Source organism: Bombina bombina, chromosome 8 (assembly GCF_027579735.1).
Source record: "Bombina bombina isolate aBomBom1 chromosome 8, aBomBom1.pri, whole genome shotgun sequence".
In the NCBI taxonomy this organism is placed as follows: Eukaryota; Metazoa; Chordata; class Amphibia; order Anura; family Bombinatoridae; genus Bombina; species Bombina bombina.
Genome location: NC_069506.1, coordinates 85,961,806 through 85,982,326, shown reverse-complemented (window position 1 = coordinate 85,982,326; position 20,521 = coordinate 85,961,806). Strand labels below are relative to the sequence as shown.

Below are 20,521 nucleotides of genomic sequence, written 5' to 3'. Positions count from 1 at the left end.
TGACTCCTGAAATTTTATGGGTTCATTATAACCTAATTATTGGCATTCTGTTTACATGATCACACAATCAGCCATTTTTCATTGTTTATCAAAGACTTTATAAACCCCAGAAAGCACAACAAAAATGTTGCACATGGGCAAGACACCCTACAATTCCTACCTGCTCAGTTAAATTTAAAATTAATAATCAGCACTTTTTACACTATATATGAGTTTGTATTTGTGGATGATTACTAAATTTAACATGTTGTGTGGATGATTACTAAATTTAACCTGTTGTGTGTCAATAGTGTGTAATGATGGCAAAAAGTGACAAATTATTAAGTGATCAATACACATACAGTCCCTTTTAGGCTGTGATGTAATTGCAAAATCACCAAAAGGTGGTGAGTTAATGAGCTATCACATGTAGGATTAAACCTCATTCCTTTAGGAGGAGACAAAAATACCCAGCGTATCTAGAGTTTTTAATCCCCCCTACTTCCCTGTACACCTCCAGTCTAAATCCTAAAGCTCCTGTCTGTAATTTAGTGTGAGATTAATTATGGGTAAGTTGTCCCCTCACTCATGGCAACTTGTCTAATAGAGCGGTGGTGTAAACTTGTGTCTGTATTATACTAGGTGCACTAAACACATTCAGGCCCCTTTGCTTCAGACAGTGATGTGTCATAAGCAGACCGGTGTACTGGGTATCCAGCCAACTATCAGTGTGTTTACGAGGCTGAGAGGTGAGCGCTTCAGGTGCGATGTTATACAGGACAAGCATTTCAGTCGTAGCATATAGACTTTATACATGCAGCCACATTAAAACATGTTGCTGGAGCTCTGGCCGTTCCATACATTGTAGTGCAGACTCGCCCCACCATGGGGCGGCTTTCATCATTACTATAGCCCACAGGCCTTTTGCGGATGCAGGCCATAACGGTGGGCGGAGACGCAGATTCCCATCAGCAGCGCTTTTGCGGCATATCCGCATCAGATCCATTGTGCAACAGACCGGTGGGAGAGTGGTAGCAACTCTGCTCTTTCATGGTAGCAGCTTGGCTCTTTCATACCAGAGGTGGTAAGATGCTCTAAAGGGGGACAGTTAATTGATACATTGGGAACCAGGGTATACCGTTTTGAGATTCATAAGTGTTGTTAATCACCACAACATTATGGGCTCCATTTATCATTCATTCTTGAAATACGACTTTCAGTTCTCCGCAGCTCGCCTTTGGTGAGGCGCACATGTGCGCCCATATTTATCATAAAAAATGTAGTATTTTAACACCAATTTCCAAAGGCGAGATGCGGCGGATTAATGATTAATCTCTCCATTAGTATTATATTTGCGCCTTATTTATCATTAGAAATACTCCCAAATAGAGTTGATTTTTGTATAGAACCTGTCTAACTTTTTTTTTTATTGAAATCTAACTTGTTTAAACCACTCTTAACTGTGTATTCCATTATTTAAATACAAACATAATTTAGTTTTAATGTAATAAAATAAATATATCATTTTCTTTTTAAATTATGACAAAACATGTAACTGAATACATGTAATTTAATAAATAAATGCATTTTTTGGTTTTAGTCATGTGTTAGAAAGCTTTATAATTTTTTTTATACATGCTACAATTATAATAATAAAAACTGATGTTTTAAACAATAACACCTTTATCTTCTTCCTTACCCCCTGCAGTACTTATGACTCCTATAGATATGCAAAAATGTCAGTGGTGACCCAAAATATGTTAATAAATATGGACATGTATCACATCTCTAATTAATATAATTTATTGTTAGCTTTAGACTGATAAGCTTGTCTTCCTTTACAGATGGAAATTAATACGACACCAAACTTTTATTTTAAAATAATATTTTTATTATAAAACATAAAATAAAAAAAGTTATCTTCACATTCATTGATTTAAAAATATATTATCAAAAGAAATTTTACATCATTGATTCATAATTCATTGCTATAGCTGCCAAAATTAAGAAATATTCCATCTTCTCTCGTGAAAAAAGTGGAGTAAATTAAATGTTCTCCACAGTGGTTTTGGAGAACTTTCATGGTCGTATTTGTAGGAGAATTTTAGGTTCTCCTAAGGCGCAAAATAATGATAAATCTGAATTTCAGCGATTAGTAAGGCATATTTTTAAAAATACGACCAAAAAAGGGCTTTTTTGGGCTTTCTTTGGCACACATGTGCACATAGGCGAGAGAGATAGGAATGGGAGAATTTTGCGGTCGTATTTGCTTATTTTTAGACGTATTTTGCTTTGATAAATAGGAGAAAAATTCCGACAGCGTATTTATAGGCGTAAATGTGGGAGAATTACAATGATAAATGGAGCCCTATAGATGACTATATTAATAGAGAGTCTGGAAGAATCTTCATCGGTACATTCCATAGACAGTATTAATTTTCTTTCCTAAGATATGGTGAGTCCACGGAATCATCAATTACTAGTGGGGATAACACCCCTGGCCAGCAGGAGGAGGTAAAGAGCACTACAGCAAAGCTGCTATATATGTCACTTCCCTTACCCATAATCCCCAGTCATTCTCTTTGCCTGTGGTGCAAGGAGGAGGTGAAGTTTTGGTGTCTGATCTACAATCCAAGATTTTTTTTATTTTAAAAGCAGAGTAGGTTTGCTCTGATCTTTCTAAAGGGTCTAGCCTTAGCCCATGTCATTCTCTTCAGTAGGGCAGTGGTGCCTTTTAAGCAATTGGGAACTTGTGGGGTACAATCCTCACTGTGTTTTCCCAAAACCTTTTGCTGCCCTATTTAGAAAGCCTGAGTAAGTTTACTCAGTCTTTCTGTATTTCCACAGGTCCATGTGAGGAATGGCATCCTCTCAAACCAGGTGAGCTGTCCTACTGCCAGACAGATAAATATTAAGGTAAGTGGCAGTTTTAATTTTCTGTGTAATCAGGGAAAAATTTGGCACTTATTCAGCGGAAACGGTGCAGGGGGACGTTTTTTACTATTCCTGTCAGGGTGCAGGGCTGTTTTTGCAGGCACTGTTAGTGTGAGGAGTTATTTATTTCTCTTACAAGGTGTATCCAGTCCACGGATTCATCCTTACTTGTGGGATATTCTCATTCCCTACAGGAAGTGGCAAAGAGAGCACACAGCAGAGCTGTCCATATAGCTCCCCCTCAGGCTCCGCCCCCCCAGTCATTCTCTTTGCTGCTCTAACAAGTAGCATCTCCACGGGAGGGTAAAGTGAATGTGGTGTTAGATTTGTAGTTTTTATTTCTTTAGTCAAGAGTTTATTTTTAAATAGTGCCGGTTTGTACTATTTATTCTGTGGCAGAAAGTGATGAAGATTTCTGCTGAGAGGAAAACGATTTTAGCATGTTGTAACTAAAATCCATTGCTGTTCCCACACAGGACTGGAGAGTACCAGAAAACTTCAGTTGGGGGGAACAGTTTGCAGGCTTAACTGCTATAAGGTATGTTTCAGTCATTTTATTCTAGTCAAGACTTAGTAATGCTAGAAGACTGACAAGAATCCCCATGTGGCAAAGGTAAGCCATATTCTGAAACTTAGTATAGAAGGAAGGCTTATTTAAAAGGGCTCAAAACACTGGTGGACGCTGTTAAGGGGCAATCGATTATTTCTCTTGTAAGGTGTATCCAGTCCACGGATCATCCATTACTTGTGGGATATTCTCATTCCCAACAGGAATTTGCAAGAGGACACCCACAGCAGAGCTGCTATATAGCTCCTCCCCTTCCTACCATATCCAGTCATTCTCTTGCAACTCTCAACGCGCATGGTGGTAGTAAGAGGGAATGGTGAAAAATAGTTAGTTTATTTACTTCAATCAAAAGTTTGTTATTTTAAATAGTACCGGAGTTGTGCTATTTTATCTCAGGCAGAGATAGAAGAAGGATCTGCCTGAGTTTTCTTAGCAGGTTGTAACTAAGATCCATTGCTGTTCTCACATATGTCTGAGGAGAGAGGTAACTTCAGAGGGAGAATGGCGTGCAGTTTACTCTATCAGGTATGTGCAGTTATAATTTTTTCTAGGATTGGAAATGCTAGAAAATGCTGCTGATTCCTGATAAATGTAAGTTAAGCCTGAATACAGTGATTTAATAACGACTGGTATCATGCTTACTGTCAGGGGTAATACCCTTATATATATGCTATATAAAACGTTTGCTGGCGTGTTTAATCGTTTTTTATATATGCTTGGTGATAAAATTTATGGGGGCCTAATTTTTTCCACATGGCTGGCTTTATTTTTGCCTAGAAACAGTTTCCTGAGGCCTTTTACTGTTGTAATATGAGTGGGAGGGGCCTATTTTAGTGCTTTTTTGCGTAGTTAAAATTACAGACTGAGACATCCAGTTTTCCTCAGAAGTTCCCTGAATGCTACAGGACATCTCTAAAGAGCCTAAAAACGTTTATTGGGGAAGGTAGGAGCCACAGGAGAGCTGTGGCAGTTTGCTGTGACTGTTAAAAAACGTCTATGTCGTTTTTTTTTTATCCGTTTTTTGAACTAAGGGGTTAATCATCCATTTGCAAGTGGGTGCAATGCTCTGTTAGCCTATTACATACACTGTAAAAATTTTGTTTGTGTAACTGCCTTTTTTCACTGTTTTTCAAGTTTTGACAAAATTTGTTGCTCTTAAAGGCACAGTACAGTTTTTTATATTTGCTTGTTAACTTGAATTAAGTGTTTTCCAAGCTTGCTAGTCTCATTGCTAGTCCGTATAAACATGTCTGACATAGAGGAAACTCCTTGTTCATTATGTTTAAAAGCCATGGTGGAACCCCCTCTTAGAATGTGTACCAAATGTACTGATTTCACTTTAAGCAATAAAGATCATATTATGTCTTTAAAAAATTTATCACCAGAGGAATCTGACGAGGGGGAAGTTATGCCGACAATCTCTCCCCACGTGTCAGATCCTTTGACTCCTGCTCAAGGGACTCACGCTCAAATGGCGGCAAGTACATCAAGGGCACCTATAGCGTTTACTTTACAAGATATGGCGGCAGTCATGGATAATACACTGTCAGCGGTATTAGACAGACTACCTGAACTTAGAGCTAAGCGAGATAGCTCTGGAGTTAGACGAAATGCAGAGCATACTGATGCTTTAAGAACCATGTCTGATACTGCCTCACAATATGCTGAAGCTGAGGAAGGAGAACTTCAGTCTGTGGGTGATGTTTCTGACTCAGGAAGAATACCTGATTCTGATGTTTCTACATTTAAATTTAAGCTTGAACACCTCCACGTGTTACAAAAGGAGGTTTTAGCTGCTCTGAATGACTGTGACACAATTGCAGTGCCAGAGAAATTGTGTAGACTGGATAAATACTATGCAGTGTCAGTGTGTACTGATGTTTTTCCAATACCTAAAAGGTTTACAGAAATTATTACTAAGGAATGGGATAGATCAGGTGTGCCGTTCTCTCCCCCTCCTATTTTTAGAAAAATGTTTCCTATAGACGCCACCACACGGGACTTATGGCAGACAGTCCCTAAGGTGGAGGGAGCAGTTTCTACTTTAGCAAAGCGTACTACTATCTCTCTCGAGGACAGTTGTGCTTTTTCAGATCCAATGCATAAAAAATTAGAAGGTTACCTTAAGATAATATTTTGTCAACAAGGTTTTATCCTACAGCCCCTTGCATGCATTGCCCCTGTCACTGCGGCGTTCTGGTTTGAGTCTCTGGAAGAGGCCTTACAGGTAGCGACTCCATTGGATGACATACTTGGCAAACTTAGGGCACTTAAGCTAGCCAATTATTTTGTTTCTGATGCCATTGTTCATTTGACTAAACTAACAGCTAAGAATTCTGGTTTTGCTATACAGGCGCGCAGAGCGCTATGGCTTAAATCATGGTCAGCTGATGTGACTTCCAAATCTAAGCTGCTTAACATTCCCTTCAAGGGGCAGACCTTATTCGGGCCTGGTTTGAAGGAGATTATTGCTAATATCACTGGAGGAAACGGGCATGCCCTTCCTCAGGACAGGTCCAAATCCAGGTCCAAACAGTCTAATTTTCGTGCCTTTCGAAACTTCAAGGCAGGTGCGGCATCAACCTCCTCTAATGCAAGACAAGAGGGAACTGTTGCTCAGTCCAAGGCGGTCTGGAGGCCAAACCAGACCTGGAACAAAGGTAAGCAGGCTAAAAAACCTGCTGCTGCTTCTAAGACAGCATGAAGGAACGGCCCCCTATCCGGTAACGGATCTAGTGGGGGGCAGACTTTCACTCTTTGCCCAGGCGTGGGCAAGAGATGTTCAGGATCCCTGGGCGTTGGAAATTATATCCCAGGGATATCTTCTGGACTTCAAAGCTTCTCCCCCAAAAGGGAGATTTCACCTTTCACAATTATCTGCAAACCAGATAAAGAGAGAGGCATTCTTACTCTGTGTACGAGACCTCCTAGTTATGGGAGTGATCCATCCAGTTCCAAAAGAGGAACAAGGACAGGGATTTTACTCAAATCTTTTTGTGGTTCCCAAAAAAGAGGGAACATTCAGACCAATTTTGGATCTAAATATCTTAAACAAATTCCTCAGGGTTCCATCATTCAAGATGGAAACTATCCGTACCATCCTGCCTATGATCCAGGAGGGTCAATATATGACTACAGTGGATCTAAAGGATGCTTATCTTCACATTCCGATACACAAAGATCATCATCGGTTTCTCAGGTTTGCCTTTCTAGACAGGCATTACCAGTTTGTAGCTCTTCCCTTTGGATTAGCTACAGCCCCAAGAATCTTTACAAAGGTTCTAGGGTCGCTTCTAGCGGTCCTAAGGCCGCGGGGCATAGCAGTAGCCCCTTATTTAGACGACATCCTGATACAGGCGTCAAACTTCCAAATTGCCAACTCTCATACGGACGTAGTACTGGCATTTCTGAGGTCGCATGGGTGGAAAGTGAACGAGGAAAAGAGTTCTCTATCCCCACTCACAAGAGTTTCCTTTCTAGGGACTCTGATAGATTCTGTAGAAATGAAAATTTACCTGATGGAGTCCAGGTTATCAAAGCTTCTAAATTCCTGCCGGGTTCTTCATTCCATTCCGCACCCTTCGGTGGCTCAGTGTATGGAAGTAATCGGCTTAATGGTAGCGGCAATGGACATAGTGCCGTTTGCACGCTTACATCTCAGACCGCTGCAACTATGCATGCTCAGTCAGTGGAACGGGGATTACACAGATTTGTCCCCTCAACTGAATCTGGACCAAGAGACCAGGGATTCTCTGCTCTGGTGGCTATCTCGGGTCCATCTGTCCAAAGGTATGACCTTTCGCAGGCCAGATTGGACAATTGTAACGACAGATGCCAGCCTTCTAGGTTGGGGTGCAGTCTGGAACTCCCTAGAGGCTCAGGGATTGTGGACTCAGGAGGAGTCTCTCCTTCCAATAAATATTCTGGAACTAAGAGCGATATTCAATGCTCTTCAGGCTTGTCCTCAGTTAGCGTCTCTGAGGTACATCAGATTTCAGTTGGACAACATCACGACTGTGGCTTACATCAACCATCAAGGGGGAACAAGAAGTTCCCAAGCGATGTTAGAAGTCTCAAAGATAATTCGCTGGGGGCAGATTCACTCCTGCCACCTATCAGCTATCCATATCCCAGGTGTAGAGAACTGGGAGGCGGATTTTCTAATCGACAGACTTTTCATCCGGGGGAGTGGGAACTCCATCCGGAGGTGTTTGCACAAGTGATTCATCGCTGGGGCAAACCAGAACTGGATCTCATGGCGTCTCGACAGAACGCCAAGCTTCCTTGTTACGGATCCAGGTCCAGGGACCCCAGGGCGACGCTGATAGATGCTCTGGCAGCGCCCTGGTCTTTCAACCTGGCTTATGTGTTTCCACCGTTTCCTCTGCTCCCTCGACTGATTGCCAAGATCAAGCAGGAGTTAGCATCAGTGATTTTAATAGCGCCTGCGTGGCCATGCAGGACCTGGTATGCAGATCTAGTGGACATGTCATCCTTTCCACCATGGACTCTGCCTCTGAGACAGGACCTTCTACTTCAGGGTCCTTTCCACCATCCAAATCTAATTTCTCTGAGACTGACTGCATGGAGATTGAACGCTTGATTTTATCAAAGCGTGGCTTCTCCGAGTCAGTCATTGATACCTTAATACAGGCACGAAAGCCTGTCACCAGGAAAATTTACCATAAAATATGGCGTAAATATCTTTATTGGTGTGAATCCAAGGGTTACTCGTGGAGTAAGGTCAGGATTCCTAGGATATTATCTTTTCTCCAAGAAGGCTTGGAAAAAGGTTTGTCAGCTAGTTCCTTAAAGGGACAGATTTCTGCTCTGTCTATTCTTTTACACAAGCGTCTGGCAGATGTTCCAGACGTTCAGGCATTTTGTCAGGCTTTAGTCAGAATCAAGCCTGTGTTTAAACCTGTTGCTCCACCATGGAGCTTAAATTTGGTTCTTAAGGTTCTTCAAGGAGTTCAGTTTGAACCTCTTCATTCCATAGATATCAAACTTTTATCTTGGAAAGTCCTTTTTTTGGTAGCTATTTCCTCGGCTCGTAGTCTCCGAGTTATCTGCCTTACAATGTGATTCTCCTTATCTGATTTTTCATTCTGATAAGGTAGTCCTGCGTACCAAACCTGGGTTTTTACCTAAGGTGGTATCTAACAAGAATATCAATCAAGAGATTGTTGTTCCATCCTTGTGTCCTAATCCTTCTTCGAAGAAGTAACGTCTATTACATAATCTGGACGTGGTTCGTGCTTTAAAGTTTTACTTACAAGCTACTAAAGATTTTCGTCAAACATCTTCTTTGTTTGTTCTCTACTCTGGACAGAGGAGGGGCCAAAAGGCTTCGGCAACTTCTCTTTCTTTTTGGCTAAGGAGTATAATACGCTTAGCTAATTAGACTGCTGGCCAGCAGCCTCCTGAAAGGATTACAGCTCATTCTACTAGAGCTGTGGCTTCCACATGGGCCTTTAAAAATGAGGCTTCTGTTGAACAGATTTGCAAGGCGGCGACTTGGTCTTCGCTTCATACCTTTTCAAAATTCTATAAATTTGATACTTTTGCTTCTTCGGAGGCTATTTTTGGGAGAAAGGTTTTACAGGCAGTGGTACCTGCCTTGTCCCTCCCTTCATCCGTGTACTTTAGCTTTGGTATTGGTATCCCACAAGTAATGGATGATCCGTGGACTGGATACACCTTACAAGAGAAAACACAATTTATTCTTACCTGATAAATTTATTTCTCTTGTGGTGTATCCAGTCCACGGCCCGCCCTGTCATTTTGAGGCAGGTATTTTTAAATTTAAACTACAGTCACCACTGCACCCTATGGTTTCTCCTTTCTCTGCTTGTTTTCGGTCGAATGACTGGATATGGTAGGAAGGGGAGGAGCTATATAGCAGCTCTGCTTTGGGTGTCCTCTTGCAACTTCCTGTTGGTAATGAGAATATCCCACAAGTAATGGATGATCCGTGGACTGGATACACCACAAGAGAAATAAATTTATTAGGTAAGCATAAATTGTGTTTTTATAACAAAAATCTGATCTTTCTCTTACTTGGTGTATTCAGTCCACGGATTCATCCTTACTTGTGGGATATTCTCAATCCCTACAGGAAGTGGCAAAGAGAGCACACCGCAAAGCTGTCCATATAGCTCCCCTCAGGCTCCGCCCCCCAGTCATTCTCTTTGCCGCTCTAACAAGTAGCATCTCCACGGGGGTGGTAAAGAGTATGTGGTGTTATATTTTAGTTTTATTTCTTCAATCAAGAGTTTATTTTAAAATAGTGCCGGTTTGTACTATTTACTCTGAGGCAGAACAGTGATGAAGATTTCTGCTGAGAGGAATATGATTTTAGCACCAGTAACTAAAATCCATTGCTGTTCCCACGCAGGACTGTTGAATACCAGAGAACTTCAGTTGGGGGGAACAGTTTGCAGGCTTAACTGCTTCAGGTATGATAAGTCATTTTTCTAACAAGACCAAGTAATGCTAGAAGACTGATAGAAATCCCCATGTGGGAAGGGAAGGTAAGCCATTTTCTGAGACTCAGTATAGAAGGATGGCTTAGTTTATAGGGCTTAAATCACTGGTGGACACTGTTATGGGTAAAATCGATTATTTTTTAATATAATCTGATGTTTGCACAAGTGTTTATCATGTTTGGAACACTTTTTAGGGGTTTTATACGCCTGGCATAATTTTAGACACCTAATTTGGCTTAGGAAGGCCTCACAACTCCGGAGTGAAGAGGGAGAGGGCCTAATTTTCGCGCCTCAGTTGCGCAGTTCTTTTACAAGATAGCTTCATGCAGCTTCACAAGTAGAGTCCAGAGATTGCAGGAGGACTACAGGGAGGCTTATTTTTGTTCCAAAACTAATCCCCAGGGAAGGTAGTGTGTTAAACTGGTGGCCAGCTTCAATTTGCTCCGGTTTGGGCAATAAGGGGTTAATTGGCTTGAAACTTGGTGTGCAATCTTTTCAAAGCATTAGGATCATATTGTGTAAATTTCATAAAGATCGGATGTTTTTTTGAGATTTGGTAAAAAAGTGTGTGCCGTTTATTATTTAAAGGCACAGTAACGTTTTTTCAAAAAGTGTATTTTTCTTTATTTGAGTGCTATCTAATTCTAACATGTCTGAGCCTACTGATAGACCTTGTTCTATGTGTTTAAAAGCCATGGCGGTACCCCCAATGCATTTGTGTTTAAAGTGTGCTAAGGTATCTAAACATTTTAATGACCATGCATTGACACTTAAAAATGTAGCCCAAGATGATTCTTTGACGGAAGGTAATGAGCATAGTCCTCCTTCCTCTCCCCATGTGTCGACACCAGTTACGCCCGCGCAAGCGTTGCCTGGTACCTCTAGCGCATTGACCCCTATTACTTTACAACAATTAGCAGCAGTAATGGATAATTCCCTTGCAGCATTTTTATCCAAACTGCCGGTTTTTCCAAAAAAGCGCGATAGCTCAGTTTTAAATACAGAGGATGAGCAATCTGAAGCTTTGGATAATTTATCTGTAGTACCCTCACAAAACTCAGAAGTAGCAGTGAGGGACGGTCTGTCTGAGGGAGAAATTTCTGGCACAGGAAAAGTTTCTCAGCAGGCAGAGTCAGATTCCTTAGCGTTTAAATTTAAGCTGAAACACCTCCGCGTCCTGCTCAAGGAGATTTTAGCTACGCTGGATGATTGTGACCCCACGGTGGTCCGTGAAAAATTGTGTAAAATGGACAGGTTTTTAGAGGTCCCTGTATACACTGAGGCATTTCCGATCCCAAAGAGGGTGGCGGATATTGTGACTAAGGAATTGGAGAGACCAGGTGTACCCTTTGTTCCCCCACCTATCTTTAAGAAAATGTTCCCCATAAATGACCCCAGACGGGACGCGTGGCAGCGTACAACTATACCAATAAAGGACAGTTGTATTTTCAAAGATCCTATTCAAAGATCCTATGGATAAAAAATTGGAAGGTTTGCTGAAGAAATTTTTTGTTCAGCAAGGTTTTCTTCTTCAACCAATTGCCTGCATTATTCCAGTAACTACTGCAGTGGCTTTTTGGTTCGAGGCTCTGGAGGAGTCGCTCCAGAGGGAGACTTCATATGATGAGGTCATGGATAGAATTCATGCTCTAAAGCTGGCTAATTCTTTTATCACTGATGCCGCTCTCCAATTAGCTAAGCTAGCGGCGAAAAACTCAGGTTTTGCCATCATGGCGCGAAGAGAGCTTTGGCTCAAATCGTGGTCGGCTGATGTGTCGTCCAAAACTAAACTGTTAAATATTCCCTTCAAGGGGAAAATCCTATTTGGCCCAGAGCTGAAAGAAATTATTTCAGATATCACTGGGGGCAAGGGCCATGCCCTGCCACAAGATAGGCCGTTTAAGGCCAAAAACAAGGCTAATTTCTCCAACATAGGTGTGTCCGGTCCACGGCGTCATCCTTACTTGTGGGATATTCTCTTCCCCAACAGGAAATGGCAAAGAGCCCAGCAAAGCTGGTCACATGATCCCTCCTAGGCTCCGCCTACCCCAGTCATTCTCTTTGCCGTTGTACAGGCAACATCTCCACGGAGATGGCTTAGAGTTTTTTAGTGTTTAACTGTAGTTTTTATTATTCAATCAAGAGTTTGTTATTTTAAAATAGTGCTGGTATGTACTATTTACTCAGAAACAGAAAAGAGATGAAGATTTCTGTTTGTATGAGGAAAATGATTTTAGCAACCGTTACTAAAATCCATGGCTGTTCCACACAGGACTGTTGAGAGGAATTAACTTCAGTTGGGGGAACAGTGAGCAGTCTCTTGCTGCTTGAGGTATGACACATTCTAACAAGACGATGTAATGCTGGAAGCTGTCATTTTCCCTATGGGATCCGGTAAGCCATGTTTATTAAGATAGTAAATAAGGGCTTCACAAGGGCTTATTAAGACTGTAGACTTTTTCTGGGCTAAATCGATTCATTATTAACACATATTTAGCCTTGAGGAATCATTTAATCTGGGTATTTTGATAAGATTATATCGGCAGGCACTATTTTAGACACCTTATTCTTTAGGGGCTTTCCCAAATCATAGACAGAGCCTCATTTTCGCGACGGTGTTGCGCACTTGTTTTTGTGAGGCATGACATGCAGTCGCATGTGTGAGGAGCTCTGATACATAGAAAAGACTTTCTGAAGGCGTCATTTGGTATCGTATTCCCCTTTGGGCTTGGTTGGGTCTCAGCAAAGCAGATACCAGGGACTGTAAAGGGGTTAAAGTTAAAAACGGCTCCGGTTCCGTTATTTTAAGGGTTAAAGCTTCCAAATTTGGTGTGCAATACTTTTAAGGCTTTAAGACACTGTGGTGAAATTTTGGTGAATTTTGAACAATTCCTTCCTTCATATTTTTTCGCAATTGCAGTAATAAAGTGTGTTCAGTTTAAAATTTAAAGTGACAGTAACGGTTTTATTTTAAAACGTTTTTTGTACTTTGTTATCAAGTTTATGCCTGTTTAACATGTCTGAACTACCAGATAGACTGTGTTCTGAATGTGGGGAAGCCAGAGTTCCTTCTCATTTAAATAAATGTGATTTATGTGACAATGACAATGATGCCCAAGATGATTCCTCAAGTGAGGGGAGTAAGCATGGTACTGCATCATTCCCTCCTTCGTCTACACGAGTCTTGCCCACTCAGGAGGCCCCTAGTACATCTAGCGCGCCAATACTCCTTACTATGCAACAATTAACGGCTGTAATGGATAATTCTGTCAAAAACATTTTAGCCAAAATGCACACTTATCAGCGTAAGCGCGACTGCTCTGTTTTAGATACTGAAGAGCATGACGACGCTGATAATAATGGTTCTGAAGGGCCCCTAAACCAGTCTGATGGGGCCAGGGAGGTTTTGTCTGAGGGAGAAATTACAGATTCAGGGAACATTTCTCAACAAGCTGAACCTGATGTGATTACGTTTAAATTTAAGTTGGAACATCTCCGCGCTCTGCTTAAGGAGGTATTATCCACTCTGGATGATTGTGACAATTTGGTCATCCCAGAGAAGCTATGTAAAATGGACAAGTTCCTAGAGGTCCCGGGGCTCCCAGAAGCTTTTCCTATACCCAAGCGGGTGGCGGACATTGTAAATAAAGAATGGGAAAGGCCCGGTATTCCTTTCGTCCCTCCCCCCATATTTAAAAAATTGTTTCCTATGGTCGACCCCAGAAAGGACTTATGGCAGACAGTCCCCAAGGTCGAGGGAGCGGTTTCCACTTTAAACAAACGCACCACTATACCCATAGAAGATAGTTGTGCTTTCAAAGATCCTATGGATAAAAAATTAGAAGGTTTACTTAAAAAGATGTTTGTTCAGCAGGGTTACCTTCTACAACCAATTTCATGCATTGTCCCTGTCGCTACAGCCGCATGTTTCTGGTTCGATGAGCTGGTAAAGGCGGTCGATAGTGATTCTCCTCCTTATGAGGAGATTATGGACAGAATCAATGCTCTCAAATTGGCTAATTCTTTCACCCTAGACGCCACTTTGCAATTGGCTAGGTTAGCGGCTAAGAATTCTGGGTTTGCTATTGTGGCGCGCAGAGCGCTTTGGTTGAAATCTTGGTCAGCTGATGCGTCTTCCAAGAACAAGCTACTTAACATTCCTTTCAAGGGGAAAACGCTGTTTGGCCCTGACTTGAAAGAGATTATCTCTGATATCACTGGGGGTAAGGGCCATGCCCTTCCTCAGGATCGGCCTTTCAAGGCCAAAAATAAACCTAATTTTCGTCCCTTTCGTAGAAACGGACCAGCCCAAAGTGCTACGTCCTCTAAGCAAGAGGGTAATACTTCTCAAGCCAAGCAAGCTTGGAGACCAATGCAAGGCTGGAACAAGGGAAAGCAGGCCAAGAAACCTGCCACTGCTACCAAGACAGCATGAAATGTTGGCCCCCGATCCGGGACCGGATCTGGTGGGGGGCAGACTCTCTCTCTTCGCTCAGGCTTGGGCAAGAGATGTTCTGGATCCTTGGACACTAGAAATAGTCTCCCAAGGTTATCTTCTGGAATTCAAGGGGCTTCCCCCAAGGGGGAGGTTCCACAGGTCTCAGTTGTCTTCAGACCACATAAAAAGACAGGCATTCTTACATTGTGTAGAAGACCTGTTAACAATGGGAGTGATTAATCCTGTTCCATTAGGAGAACAAGGGATGGGGTTCTACTCCAATCTGTTCATAGTTCCCAAAAAAGAGGGAACGTTCAGACCAATCTTAGATCTCAAGATCTTAAACAAGTTTCTCAAGGTTCCATCGTTCAAGATGGAAACCATTCGAACAATTCTTCCTTCCATCCAGGAAGGTCAATTCATGACCACGGTGGATTTAAAGGATGCGTATCTACATATTCCTATCCACAAGGAACATCATCGGTTCCTAAGGTTCGCATTCCTGGACAAGCATTACCAGTTCGTGGCGCTTCCTTTCGGATTAGCCACTGCTCCAAGGATTTTCACAAAGGTACTAGGGTCCCTTCTAGCTGTGCTAAGACCAAGGGGCATTGCTGTAGTACCTTACTTGGACGACATTCTGATTCAAGCGTCGTCCCTTCCTCAAGCAAAGGCTCACACGGACATCGTCCTGGCCTTTCTCAGATCTCACGGATGGAAAGTGAACGTGGAAAAGAGTTCTCTATCTCCGTCAACAAGGGTTCCCTTCTTGGGAACAATAATAGATTCCTTAGAAATGAGGATTTTTCTGACAGAGGCCAGAAAAACAAAACTTCTAGACTCTTGTCGGATACTTCATTCCGTTCCTCTTCCTTCCATAGCGCAGTGCATGGAAGTGATAGGTTTGATGGTAGCGGCAATGGACATAGTTCCTTTTGCGCGCATTCATCTAAGACCATTACAACTGTGCATGCTCAGTCAGTGGAATGGGGACTATACAGACTTGTCTCCGAGGATACAAGTAAATCAGAGGACCAGAGACTCACTCCGTTGGTGGCTGTCCCTGGACAACCTGTCACAAGGGATGACCTTCCGCAGACCAGAGTGGGTCATTGTCACGACCGACGCCAGTCTGATGGGCTGGGGCGCGGTCTGGGGATCCCTGAAAGCTCAGGGTCTTTGGTCTCGGGAAGAATCTCTTCTACCGATAAATATTCTGGAACTGAGAGCGATATTCAATGCTCTCAAGGCTTGGCCTCAGCTAGCGAGGGCCAAGTTCATACGGTTTCAATCAGACAACATGACAACTGTTGCGTACATCAACCATCAGGGGGGAACAAGGAGTTCCCTGGCGATGGAAGAAGTGACCAAAATCATTCAATGGGCGGAGTCTCACTCCTGCCACCTGTCTGCAATCCACATCCCAGGAGTGGAAAATTGGGAAGCGGATTTTCTGAGTCGTCAGACATTGCATCCGGGGGAGTGGGAACTCCATCCGGAAATCTTTGCCCAAATCGCTCAACTGTGGGGCATTCCAGACATGGATCTGATGGCCTCTCGTCAGAACTTCAAAGTTCCTTGCTACGGGTCCAGATCCAGGGATCCCAAGGCGGCTCTAGTGGATGCACTAGTAGCACCTTGGACCTTCAAACTAGCTTATGTATTCCCGCCGTTTCCTCTCATCCCCAGGCTGGTAGCCAGGATCAATCAGGAGAGGGCGTCGGTGATCTTGATAGCTCCTGCGTGGCCACGCAGGACTTGGTATGCAGATCTGGTGAATATGTCATCGGCTCCACCATGGAAGCTACCTTTGAGACGAGACCTTCTTGTTCAAGGTCCGTTCGAACACCCGAATCTGATCTCACTCCAGCTGACTGCTTGGAGATTGAACGCTTGATCTTATCGAAGCGAGGGTTCTCAGATTCTGTTATCGATACTCTTGTTCAGGCCAGAAAGCCTGTAACTAGAAAGATTTACCACAAAATTTGGAAAAAATATATCTGTTGGTGTGAATCTAAAGGATTCCCTTGGGACAAGGTTAAGATTCCTAAGATTCTATCCTTCCTTCAAGAAGGATTGGAAAAAGGATTATCTGCAAGTTCCCTGAAGGGACAGATTTCTGCCTTGTCTGTGTTACTTCACAAAAAGCTGGCAGCTGTGCCAGATATTCAAGCCTTTGTTCAGGCTCTGGTTAGAATCAAGCCTGTTTACAAACCTTTGACTCCTCCTTGGAGTCTCAACTTAGTTCTTTCAGTTCTTCAGGGGGTTCCGTTTGAACCCTTACATTCCGTTGATATTAAGTTATTATCTTGGAAAGTTTTGTTTTTGGTTGCAATTTCTTCTGCTAGAAGAGTTTCAGAATTATCTGCTCTGCAGTGTTCTCCTCCTTATCTGGTGTTCCATGCAGATAAGGTGGTTTTACGTACTAAACCTGGTTTTCTTCCAAAAGTTGTTTCTAACAAAAACATTAACCAGGAGATTATCGTACCTTCTCTGTGTCCGAAACCAGTTTCAAAGAAGGAACGTTTGTTGCACAATTTGGATGTTGTTCGCGCTCTAAAATTCTATTTAGACGCTACAAAGGATTTTAGACAAACATCTTCCTTGTTTGTTGTTTATTCCAGTAAAAGGAGAGGTCAAAAAGCAACTTCTACCTCTCTCTCTTTTTGGATTAAAAGCATCATCAGATTGGCTTACGAGACTGCCGGACGGCAGCCTCCCGAAAGAATCACAGCTCATTCCACTAGGGCTGTGGCTTCCACATGGGCCTTCAAGAACGAGGCTTCTGTTGATCAGATATGTAGGGCAGCGACTTGGTCTTCACTGCACACTTTTACCAAATTTTACAAGTTTGATACTTTCTTCTGAGGCTATTTTTGGGAGAAAGGTTTTGCAAGCCGTGGTGCCTTCCATCTAGGTGACCTGATTTGCTCCCTCCCATCATCCGTGTCCTAAAGCTTTGGTATTGGTTCCCACAAGTAAGGATGACGCCGTGGACCGGACACACCTATGTTGGAGAAAACAGAATTTATGTTTACCTGATAAATTACTTTCTCCAACGGTGTGTCCGGTCCACGGCCCGCCCTGGTTTTTTAATCAGGTCTGATAATTTATTTTCTTTAACTACAGTCACCACGGTATCATATGGTTTCTCCTATGCAAATATTCCTCCTTAACGTCGGTCGAATGACTGGGGTAGGCGGAGCCTAGGAGGGATCATGTGACCAGCTTTGCTGGGCTCTTTGCCATTTCCTGTTGGGGAAGAGAATATCCCACAAGTAAGGATGACGCCGTGGACCGGACACACCGTTGGAGAAAGTAATTTATCAGGTAAACATAAATTCTGTTTTTCGCTCCTTTCGCAACTTCAGGAGCGGACCTGCCACAACCTCTGCTGCCGCAAAGCAAGATAACGCTTCCCAGCCCAAAGCAACTTGGAAACCCCTGCAGGGCTGGAATAAGTGTTAACAGACCAAGAAGCCTGCTCCTGCTACCAAGACAGCATGAGGGGGTAGCCCCCGATCCCGGATCGGATCTAGTAGGGGGCAGACTTTCTCTCTTCGCTCAGGCTTGGGCAAGAGATGTTCCAGATCCCTGGGCATTAGAAATAGTTGCTCAGGGGTACCTTCTAGAATTCAAGGATTCTCCCCCAAGGGGAAGGTTCCACATTTCTCATTTGTCTTCAGACCAAATAAGGAAACAGGCGTTATTACGCTGTGTAGAAGATCTGCTAAAGATGGGAGTGATACACCCAGTTCCAATTGTAGAACAAGGACTGGGCTTTTACTCAAACCTGTTTGTAGTTCCCAAAAAGGAGGGAACTTTCAGGCCAATCCTGGATCTAAAAATTACAAATTCCTCAGAGTTCCATCCTTAAAGATGGAAACCATTCGGACAATCTTGCCGATGATCCAGGAGGGTCAATATATGACTACCGTGGATCTAAGGATGCGTATCTACATATTCCTATCCACAAAGATCACCATCGGTTCCTAAGGTTCGCCTTCCTGGACAAACATTACTAGTTCGTGGCCCTTCCTTTCGAGTTGGCCGCCGCTCCCAGAATTTTCACAAAGGTGCTAGGGTCCCTTGTAGCGGTACTAAGACCGCGGGGCATTGCAGTAGCACCTTACCTAGACGACATATAATACATGCGTCGTCCTTTCACAGAGCCAAGGCTCATACGGACATCGTTCTGGCTTTTCTAAGGTCTCACAGGTGGAAGGTGAACGTAGAAAAGAGTTCTCTGTCCCCGCTCACAAGGGTTCCTTTCCTGGGAACACTAATAGACTGTAGAAATGAAACTCTTTCTGACAGAGGTCAGGAAGTCAAAACTGCTGAATACTTGCCGAGTTCTTCATTCCATTCCTCGGCCTTCCGTGGCTCAGTGCATGGAAGTAATTGGTTTAATGGTTACGGCAATGGACGTAGTCCCTTTTGCCCGAATTCATCTCAGACCACTGCAGCTGTGCATGCACAAACAATGGAGATTACGCAGATTCGTCTCCTCAAGTACAAATGGACCAGAAAACCAGAGACTCTCTTCTCTGGTGGTTGTCTCAAGATCACCTGTCTCAGGGAATGAGTTTCCGCAGACCGGAGTGGATCATTGTCACGACCGATGCCAGTCTGTTAGGCTGGGGTGCGGTCTGGAACTCCCTGAAGGCTCAGGGACTATGGTCTCGGGAAGAATCTCTTCTTCCGATAAACATTTTGAAGTTGAGGGCGATATTCAATACGCTCCAGGTGTGGCCTCAACTAGCGGAGGCCAAATTCATCAGATTTCAGTCGGACAACATCACGACTGTAGCGTACATCAATCATCAGGGAGGAACAAAGAGTTCCCTAGCGATGAAGGAAGTATCCAAGATCATCAAATGGGCGGAGGATCACTCCTGCCATCTATCTGCAATTCACATCCCAGGGGTAGACAACTGTGAGGCGGATTTTCTAAGTCGTCAGATTTTCCATCCGGGTGAGTGGGAACTCCACCCGGAGGTTTTTGCTCAGCTGATTCAGCTATGGGGCATTCCAGAATTGGATCTGATGGCGTCCCGTCAGAACACCAAACTTCCCCTTTATAGATCCAGGGATCCCAAGGCGGCATTGATAGATGCATTAATAGCGCCTTGGTCGTTCAGTCTAGCTTATGTCTTTCCACCGTTTCCTCTTCTCCCTCGGCTAGTAGCCAGAATCAAACAGGAGAAGGCTTTGGTAATTCTGATAGCGCCTGCGTGGCCACGCAGGACTTGGTATGCAGACCTAGTGGACATGTCATCGGTCCCACCATGGAAACTGCCATCGAGGCAGGATCTTCTAATTCAAGGTCCTTTCAAACATCCAAATCTAGTTTCTCTGCAACTGACTGCTTGGAGATTGAACGCTTAATTCTAGCTAAGCGTGGTTTCTCTGAATCAGTTATAGACACTCTGATACAGGACAGAAAGCCTGTCACCAGGAAAATTTACCATAAGATATGGCGGAAATATCTTTGTTGGTGTTAATCCAAGGGTTACTCGTGGGGTAAGATTAGGATTCCAAGGATATTGTCTTTTCTCCAAGAAGGATTGGAGAAGGGTCTGTCAGCTAGTTCCTTAAAGGGACAGATATCTGCTCTATCTGTTCTGTTACATAAGCATCTGGCTGCTGTACCAGACGTTCAGGTGTTTGCACAGGCCCTAGTCAGAATCAAGCCTGTTTACAAGCCTGTGGCTCCTCCATGGAGCCTAAATTTAGTTCTTTCAGTTCTTCAAGGGGTTCCGTTTGAACCTTTGCATTCTATAGATTAAGTTTTTATCTTGGAAAGTTTTGTTTTTAGTAGCCATTTCTTCTGCTCGAAGAGTTTCTGAATTGTCTGCTTTGCAGTGTAATTCACCCTATCTGGTGTTCCATGCAGATAAGGTTGTTTTGCGCACCAAACCTGGTTTCCTTCCAAAAGTGGTTTCTAATAAGGATATTAACTAGGAAATCATTGTTCCTTCTCTGTGTCCTAATCCAGTTTCTAAGAAGGAACAACTTTTACACAATCTTGACGTGGTTCGTGCTTTAAAATTCTATTTAAAAGCAACTAAAGATTTCAGACAAACATCATTCTTGTTTGTTGTCTATTCTGGT

General features: G+C 43.1%; 1 protein-coding gene across 1 annotated transcript in view; it reads left to right on the top strand.

The window, feature by feature from the left end:
- Window positions 1-20,521, top strand: part of LOC128638471 (alpha-enolase) — a gene marked incomplete in the record, with an annotated part of 709,071 nt that overhangs the window by 482,457 nt on the left and 206,093 nt on the right.